This window comes from Pteropus alecto, unplaced genomic scaffold, assembly GCF_000325575.1.
Source record: "Pteropus alecto unplaced genomic scaffold, ASM32557v1 scaffold13, whole genome shotgun sequence".
Lineage (NCBI taxonomy): Eukaryota > Metazoa > Chordata > Mammalia > Chiroptera > Pteropodidae > Pteropus > Pteropus alecto.
In genome coordinates this window covers 80,890-90,276 of record NW_006434373.1, presented here as the reverse complement: position 1 = coordinate 90,276, position 9,387 = coordinate 80,890, and the positions used below count along the sequence as shown (strand labels likewise).

Genomic DNA, 9,387 nt, shown 5'->3' with positions numbered 1-9,387 from the left:
GTACTTAAGTGAAGCTGAGAGTGTCTCAGAAACTACTTATTTTCTCCGTCATGCCCAGGTATGATCATGCTTAAACTATTCCACAACAATGAACATCTATCTTATAGTCTCAAAAAAATGGTTAAAAGAGACGTGGTTCCATAGTGTAGCGGTTAGCACGTCTGCTTTACATGCAGAAAGTCCTGGGTTCGTGCTCGGGTGGAGCCACGGTCCATGGTCTACGGCCATGCCACCCTGAACAAGCTCCATCATGTCTGATCTCGGAAGCTAAGAAGGGTCGGGCCTGGTTAGTATTTGGATGGGAGACCGCCTAGGAAGACCAGGTGCTGTAGGCATAAATAATAATAAATAATAATAAAAATGATTAAAAGACTCATACACACCCTCATTCATTTATTCAACAAACTCTGTGTATGTGCCAGGCACTAGGGCAGCCTGGGACTCAAGATGAGGGAGACAGACATGGTCTCTACCTTACTGTGAACCCCTCATAAGGTCACGTGCTATAGATTAAGGTTGAATTCTCTACTAAAAAATAAATAAATAAATAAAGGAGAAGAACAAGAAGCTACTTTCATGCCTTTAAAACATACTTGAAGATCAACAGCCAGTCTGGTTTTAGGTTTCCATATCTAAACACAATCATCCCAGATACTTCACTGCTCCTACAGGCAGGCCTGTTAATCAGTGGTGTTTAAAATCATGGACCTGGAGTCAGACAGACCTGGATGTGAATTATGACTCTTCAGCTGATTCACTGAGTGACTCCCAGCAGATTACTCAACCTTTCTGAAACCCTCATCCACAGAGCAAGGTAGTGCTAGAACCTGGCTTGCAACTGGGCGCTTGGCCTTCGGTGCATTGTAGGGGTGCTCTTCAGAACCTCTCCATGTTGTCCACAGCCACTTCCTGTTGTGAAGCCTCAAAATGGGCACAATACTGTGTTAAGAGTCTAGATCAGTGCTAAATTTGCTAGAAAAATGTTCTTTTCATAGCACCTGTATACTTGGTTTTCAGCCCTCATATCTGCACCTCCTTTTAACAGTGGCAATTTAGGGCTGACATCAGCACTTTCTGACTGTACAATGAATGAGTGTTTTTGTGCCTTGATCCTCACCCCAATGACCACATTACTCCCAGAACTGTATTTTAGACTGGTCTCTGCAGCCTTGTCCTGAAAAACCCTGATGTAATGAAATTTAAACAATCTATCACAGACTTGGAAATTTTGCTGTTTGGTCATGAGAACATTATTCTCTTTTTCCACCTACCACTTCCCAGAGAGCTGACAGTTTATGACAACTGCCAAATTATTCCACATAGTCAAGAAGTGCACTCTCTGTTGGAAAACAGACTTTTTTTTTACGCTTGGCTCGGAGAGTATTTAGTCAGCAAATGGGTCTTATTCCGTTAATGCCCCTTAGGGTGAAAAGTGGCCATCCAGGAGCTCTGATTTTGAAGATAACTTGAAAAAGCAAAGTATATACCAGGTATGTTTTCGGGTGAAAAGATGTGTTTGTCCCATATTATATTGTTCATCAAATTAGTTTAAATGTGTAGAACTTTGAAATACTGTTAAATCACCATAAATAAAATAAACAGGAACAGTAGGGCAGGGGCAGAGAAGGAGGAGTGGTAAGGGAGAAGATGGAAGAGCAGGAGGTGGGAGAGGAGAAGGGGAACCATGCTGTGCCATGCTGAGCTGGGTGCTGTGGCCCAGGCCAGCACTGGGTGAGGCAAGGAGATGCCTTGTGCAGAATGGAGAAGGTGCTTCCCTCAGGGCATGTGGGGCCTGACTCTGCACTCAGGGGCCTGAGAGTGAACATCCCCTCGCATCTTCACCCTGGGACCCTTCTCTGTACCACCCAGCCCCCAGCGAGAGCTTTACAATGTAGTGGCCACTCTCGCTTTTCTCAAGGACAGTGAAATATGGGCCTGCCAGAAACTCCAAAGTTTGTTTTGGGCCAATTCTGTCAGCTTTTACATTACTTGCTCTCTTGCTTGTTGCTAAATCAGCCAAAGGTGCCTGAATGGACCATATAAGGCTGCCCTTGGGACTCCTGTATCCCCTGTATCCCAAATGGAGAAGAAGGTCATTATAAAGGGCAGTCTCCTTTCTTTCGGCCTCGGAGTACATGTAGGTCCCTCCGGTTGCCAAGCAGTTAAGAGTCTTGAATGTGAGGGAATATTCCAGAAATGCAGATGTGGCCAGTTGGATAGAGTATCCAGGCCCTCCCAGTGCTGAAGGTCTATAACTTCTTACTTTCAGAAATGGTTGTCTGGCCTGGAGGTTAAACTTGCCCAGCAGAGAAAGCAAACTCTTGTGAGCTAAAGTCAAGTTCCACAAACTGGGTTGTACAGAACACCAAGGGGGCACATTGAAACAGAATTAAAACTGGAAACTGTGGCATGGGCTTTAACCACCAGGAAACAAGAGCAACTGATTTTGAAGATAACTTTTAAACAGCAAATTGTAGTGTTTTCAGGTCTATAGATGAGCCTATCCCAGGTCATGCTGAGTTTGAGCCACTCAGTGAGGCCTTGTTTTGCTCAAAAAACTGCCATAGCTTCTGGTATTTACCAACTAGGACTGTTGTGTGTAGGATTTAATTGTCTTCTCCTATCATCATTAACTATAATGTCCTACAATACTGTAGGCACATCATAATACTTCTTTAAGGACCACATTAATTTTCATCTATGTAACCCATAGATGAGGGAAAACTGCAAATAGGAGAGACCATCAAAACAGAAGCTAAAACAGAAAGAACCCAGTGCGTCTGCTGAGTCAGCTCCAACCCCTGGTGACTCTGAATGAGTGACATCCACACTGTCCTGTCCTCAGTAGCCCAATTCAGCTTCTGTAGACACATACCTATGGTTTCTTTTATGGAGTCAATCTATCTCATATCTGATCTTCCTCTTTTCCTGCTGCCTTCTCTTTTCCCAGCATTATTGTCTTTTCCAAAGAACTCTGCCTTCTCATGATGTGCCTGAAGTAGGACTGCTTCAGTTTTCTCATTTTTGCCTCCAGCAATGTTTCAGGCTTAATTTGCCCTAGGATACACTTGTTCATTTTTCTAGTGTTCTGGGGTATCCCCAGAGCTCTCCTCCAACACCATATTTCATACGAATCAATTATTTTCCTATTGGTCTTCCCTGTTCAGTTTTCACAGCTATAAATAGTAATTGAGAATACAAGAGTGTGGATGATCTTACACTTGGTCTCTAATGACACATCTTTGCTCTTGGTGATCTTTCCTAATTCTCCCAGTGCTGCTCTTCTGAGTCTCAGCCTTCTCTTGACATCTTGGCTGCAGACTCCATTTGAATTGATGATTGAACCAAAGTAAACAAAATCTTTAACAATTTCAATTGAAACTCAAAAGGACTCTAGTAGTTCTTAAACTGGGTCCCTCATTGGTTGTCAGGCTCTATGACCTAAACCTCATGACCACCTTCTGATTTCCCTAACCTGACCTGTATGGTCAGGGACTTCCACAAAAATGAACTGCCTCAGGCCAGCAATAGTCCCCTACACACCTTAAAAGAAAAACCAATGGATGCGCAGATAAGTGGTGCCCACTAGTGGTGTTCACTGGAACTGCAGCTACAACTCCAGGGACAAAAGAAACCAGGAAGGCCAGAGCTGCAAATTACAGAGCACTTACAAATTACTCAGGGACACTCAGGACACTCTAAGTTAAGATCTTCTCTCTTTCTTCAAGTTTGATGAGAAATTTTAAGGAGCCCACAACTCCAGCTCGAATTAGCACTCTTTTTCTCATGGTTTTTTTTCCCCTCCAATAACTTCATCAAATTGTAAACTGTAGCAAAATAATTGATTGTTCTTAAATCAATATGTACTAAGCAACCGAGAATACTGAGACCTGGTCAAGAAGAATGTATCCAATCACCAAGTGCTATATTCACTGAAATCAGCAATTCTTCAGTACAGTTTTATGGGCTGCTGTTTTATAATACAATTCTCCAAATTATAAAATTAAATTTGGGAAAATATTAAATTCCCCGAGAATTTTAATAGAATCATATTTAAGAAGCAGTAGGAGTAAAAGCTGTAGGAGAGGAAAAAACTTCCTTTTACCCTTCTATGTTCTATAGCTGGCTTAAGAATCGAACTGACATGAATAAGACAGATAACCAGGAGAAAAGTATACAAATTTATTTAATATCTTTATGTGTACATGGGAGTCTTCAAAAGGAAAAATGAAAACCCGAAGAAACCATTAGACCCAGAAGCTTATATACCTTTTAAAACAAAGAATGACAAATTGTGGGGATGTGACAAGACAAAGGGGCTTGGGGCTGGGGGCAGTAAATTATGGGACAGTGACTAGGAAATTTATAGGGAAAATTAATGGAAGATAAGGGTTATTTTAGGTTTGTTTGTGGAGATCCATCTTGCATTGACTCCCATCTCTGATGATAAGAATGTTCTCTGCTTCTTGGTGCAAGGAGGGCACCTTTCTCATGGGAATTTATGCCCCCACCTCCCTCACCCTCCCACCCAAATCTCCCCTCCAGGCTCGCCAGACCCCATTCCCAGGGTCTTTTATGATGTTTAACACTCTGTAAGGTGCTTCTTTCACTGCCTGCCCCCTGCTGGGCTGCAGGTTTTGCAGCTCCATCCTCCCTTTGTCTTCTCAGCTCCTGGCACAACAGTGGACACAGGAGACTAAAAAATACATGCGAATGAGTCATTGAGAAGACGGTGTCTGGTGCAGACCCTTAGTAGCCTGCCTGCAGTAAGCACAGCAGGACATGGAGAAACGAACAGTAAATAGAGATTTGATATTTCCATAGAGGTTATTTTCAAATTTGTAGAACTGTCATGGTAAAATGACAAGGGAGATGTTTACAAATCATTGACTTCTTAATAATTATTTATGTCCTTTTAAAGCCTCAATAGTTTTCCAATTTCAGCCAACAGGGGTCTACCAATTCTTAAATTACTCTCCTGTGGTGACAATATCACATTACTTCTCAATCCAATGAACAAGATTATTGTTCCCTCTTTATTTCAGAGTAATTTAAATTCTTGAGAAATTACTTGAGATATTTAACTTTCTCGTCATGCTGAAAACCCATGTCTTGTTTTCCTGACTATGTTTCGTGGACTAGTTTAAGGAAGGAATCGTAAAAAACAAACAAACAAAAAATGAAAACAACAAAACAGAGATTTATACATATGCAATTTCACAAAATTTAGCATTGCATAAAAATATAAATATGAAGCTGTTCCCCACTATTTGACTGACTTCAGACTAGTTAACACACCAAAAAAATCATCGGTTAAGGATTTAGAACCCCTTGGATGAAAATTTATTATTGTCTAATATAATACGTGACTTGATCGATGATATCAATGTCCTCTTCTTTTTCTATACATGATTCTTCATTGACCCATTTTGAAGGCAGTGATTATACATCTTCTTAAACTGCTGCTGCCTAAAATAATGTGCTTATCCCTGTATATAGTGAGTCCGATGAGCCCCGTGGGCATTGGCTACTGTTTTACTTCTCATCCTCAATTAGAACCATGAAGACCAAAGTGGTGGTTACAAAGTCCACAAAGGTGATCCGACAAAACATGAAAGTCAGAGAAAGAAAACCCAGATTAAGTTGTTATTCTAGAAAGATAAAGGAGCTGCTCCTTCCATGGTAGGAGTCCAATGTAGCCAACTTGCCACACAGTAGCTGGCTGGGCCTTGGTACCCAAGACCCGTGAGGGCTCAGGTATGTGTGTCTAGCTGCTAAGCAATGGAGAGTCCAAGGTGAAGGGAGGCCATGCCACCCTCTTAATGCCACTGTGGCCACTGAAGAAAAAGTGGTTCTGGATAGCTGACAAGTTTGCTCTTTGGCCTGGCTGGGGCTGGCCTGGAGTTGCTGGACAAACAATAGACCACTTTTCCGAGGACAGATCAGGAGCAAGTGTTAGTAATACCTGATTCTTTGTTAAGTTTCAACATATGAATTTGGAGGGGGAGACACAAACAGTCAGTGTATAGCAGTGATCCAATTCATTCTTGTGCTTTTCCCCCTTCCATATCTACTATAACCTACAGCTACATTATTATCACCGATCTTAGAATGATGTTTCTCAGATTAAATCTTTCATTATTATATTTCTTCTACCACATTTAGTAACTCATTAAATTAAACTGGTATGGCTTATAAATACTTCTAGCAACAACATTTGAAATTAGAAGTGATATTATCTAGAATGTCCAGGGACCTATTAATTGTAATTTTACTATAGCCAGGAACACTGCATGTCCCTTCAACGGAGTGACCTGAGAGAGCACAAGATTCGGAATGAGCCAGCCCCTGGTGCTGAGTCTCAGCAAATCCCTGAGACTCATAGTCCATCCTATACAATGACGCTGTTGCCACCGCAACACAAGAAGGTGTGATGTGAATGACATGCTACATGGAAAGGTACTTTGAAGAGGGAGAAGCTTCATATGAATATTGGTTATTACTTAAAAGATCTTGGAACTTTGAAATGAAATGTTCTAAGGTTTAGATTCTTCATATAGTCCAATGTCACGGCAATCATCTTGATTTGAGTGCAGTGGGGAGGATTCTGAAACTGCCATCAACAGCAGGAACGAACAAACTAAAAAAAAAGTGATAAATTGTGCTTTCAAGGGTATGTGTTTACCTTATTAAATCTCTTTGCAGCAAAACTTTTAAGACATGAAGACATTTGGAGAACCTGGTTAGGCAGAATGAAATAAAAGATGAATGCACTTCAAACACATCTGGGAAATGTCAACATGATTCAGTTACTAAGGGCTTGTAATTCAAGCTAAATTCATTATTTTATTTTATGTTTTTAAAAATCGGTTTGATGAAAAGAAAATTTTAGATGATATTTGTCATTTTACTAATTATTCATCTCAAATATGACTTTAACTAGGATATACAGCTTAATAAAAAAAGTTCAGTAAAGACTCTAAACATGAAATCAGGTATGACAAATCACCTGGCCAGTCTTACTGCAATAGAAAAACTCCAGCCCTATCTGAGGTTCCAGAAACTTTGGCTGCATGGTCACTGCATTTTAACCATTCCATAGAGTCAAGCAGACCAGAAGGTAAAAAAGGACTGTCTTGGCACAGAGGCCTCAAATGGAACTGGAATAAACTGTCTAACTCTGAGACAGACCCTGAGCAATGGCTCTGACAGATTCCCATGCTGCTAGTTTATGCCTCTCAGACTTGTTAGCAAGACTTCTACTACTAGTATCACTACTAATAAATTCCATTAATAATGTAATGTAATGCAATGCAATATATACTGATATGCCTATTTAATTATAAGAATATGTTCAGTGTTATTCTAAGTACTTCATATGAATTATTCCATTGTATTCTTACATGCATCAATGCTATTATCATTCCCATTTTAAAGATGAAAAAAAATGATATACAGAGGTTGAAGAACTTGCCCAAAATCTGAACCAAATCAGTCTAACTCCAGTGTCCCCTTTCTCATCAAACAGCACACTTGTTGCCTCTCCCATGGTGTGGCCCTGCAAGATGGCTCTGAGTTTTTTCACAGGGCTTTCTCAGCCTTCACTTTATTACTCTTCTGCCTCTGGCTGCATTTTAGAAGTCTGCCCTCCCCCCCCCATGGCTACCCTCCAGTAAAGAGTGGGTAAATCACTTGGCTGTGGTGTTGGAAAGAAGAGATGATCCTGGGAGAGGTGGTCCATGTACTTTGAATTGGTTTCCAGAAGGAAGGGTGAATTTTATCTGATCCATCTGTATTTTATTACCTTGTTATAATAAAGGCATCCTTTTGGGTGGCTGCCTTGGTTAGGTAGTGTGGTGGGCTAAATAAAAGCCCCCAAGATGTCTATACCTAATTCCTGAACTTGTGAATATGTTACCTCAAATGGCAAAAACGACTGCACAGAATTGATTAAATCAAGGATTTTAAATAAGGTTCCTGGGCTATCTGGGTGGGTACAGTATAATCATAAGGGTCCTCATAAGTGAAAAAGAGAGGCAAGAGAGAAGGTCAGAGTCAGAGAGAGATTTGAAGATGCTACTTGGCTGGCTTTGAAGATGGAGGAAGCCATGAGCCAAGGAATGCAGGTGGCTTCTAGAAGCTGGAAAAGACAAGGCATTGGATTCTCCCCTAGAGCCTCTAGAAGGCAAACAAACCTTCCAACATCTTGACATTAGCCTGGTAAGACCCTTTTCAGGTAATGATTGGAGATTAGGAAATAAAAACTCTGCCAAATATTTATATGCTCAAGGGTGGTTTGCCTAATAGAGGAAATTCTATTTATTTTCTTCTCCTCACATTCTCTCCCAGCATTTTCCCTCAGATTCTATCCAAACTGACCTAACAAGATTCTTGCTGAAGTCTGACCAGGGTGATCAGACATCAAAAGGGTATGGTGGGGGGGGGTGAGGAATTCAGTCCTATATCAGGAGTGATCAAATACCAAGAATGGAGAATTCTGGCTAAACTGACTTATCATAATTCTTGCTAAAATTGGACAATGCATAAAGGAACAGGGAAGTCCAAAAGTCAGGCCTAGACGAAAAAGAGTTCAGCATGTTTTCTGATAAGGCAGCCTGAGTAGGGTCTGGTTGATGAGAGAATCTGTGTCAATAGAATCACAATATGTGGTCATTTGTGACTGTCTTCTTTCACTAAGCATAAGGTTCATCCACGCTGCAGCATGTTGACAATTCATTTTTGTCACTGAATTGTATGGACTCAAAGTTTTACTGTATCAAATTTTTACTTTTTTCTTTTTTATCACAACTTCCTCTACCAGATGTTGAGGAATGAGCCTTTCGGTTTTGCCAAAAGACAGTAAAAGGCACACTTGAGTGTGGATAGTAAAGACTAATCATCATGCGCCGGGACTTGGTTTGAGAGCTCATCTAACCCTCACAGCCAGCCCTTGAGGTATTATCATTTTTATACGTGAAAAAAAAACGAGGTACATTTGGAACCAAGGGGCTCACCCAACATCCTACACGGGGGAAGTGGGGCTGAACTCAAACCAGGCCCAGACGTTGGACGCTGAAGCCTCACCGAGGACAAGTTACTGAATGAACGGCACAGCGACATGTAAATGGGCTGCGTGTCCCGCGAGACTCTAGTCGGAGACGAAAGGCTTCCAGGGCCACGCAAGGTCCCAGCCACCCAAGGGCCGAGAGAGCGCATCGGAACCAACAGCGCGACCCCAGTCTCAGGCGCCGGAGAAGACACATTTGCGGAGGACTTCCGGGGCAGGGTCTGGCGGGAGCGGAAGAGCCCGGGTGGCTGCGCGGCCACGAGCGAGGTCGGGCCGGGTAGCGGGGCAATCGCGGCTCCAGGTTGGGATCGGGGTACCCA

At 41.8% G+C, this 9,387-nt stretch overlaps 1 pseudogene; it reads left to right on the top strand.

Moving 5' to 3' along the window:
* The first annotated feature begins 216 nt into the window (after positions 1–216).
* Positions 217–335, top strand: LOC112477828 (annotated as a pseudogene).
* The last annotated feature ends 9,052 nt before the right edge of the window (positions 336–9,387 follow it).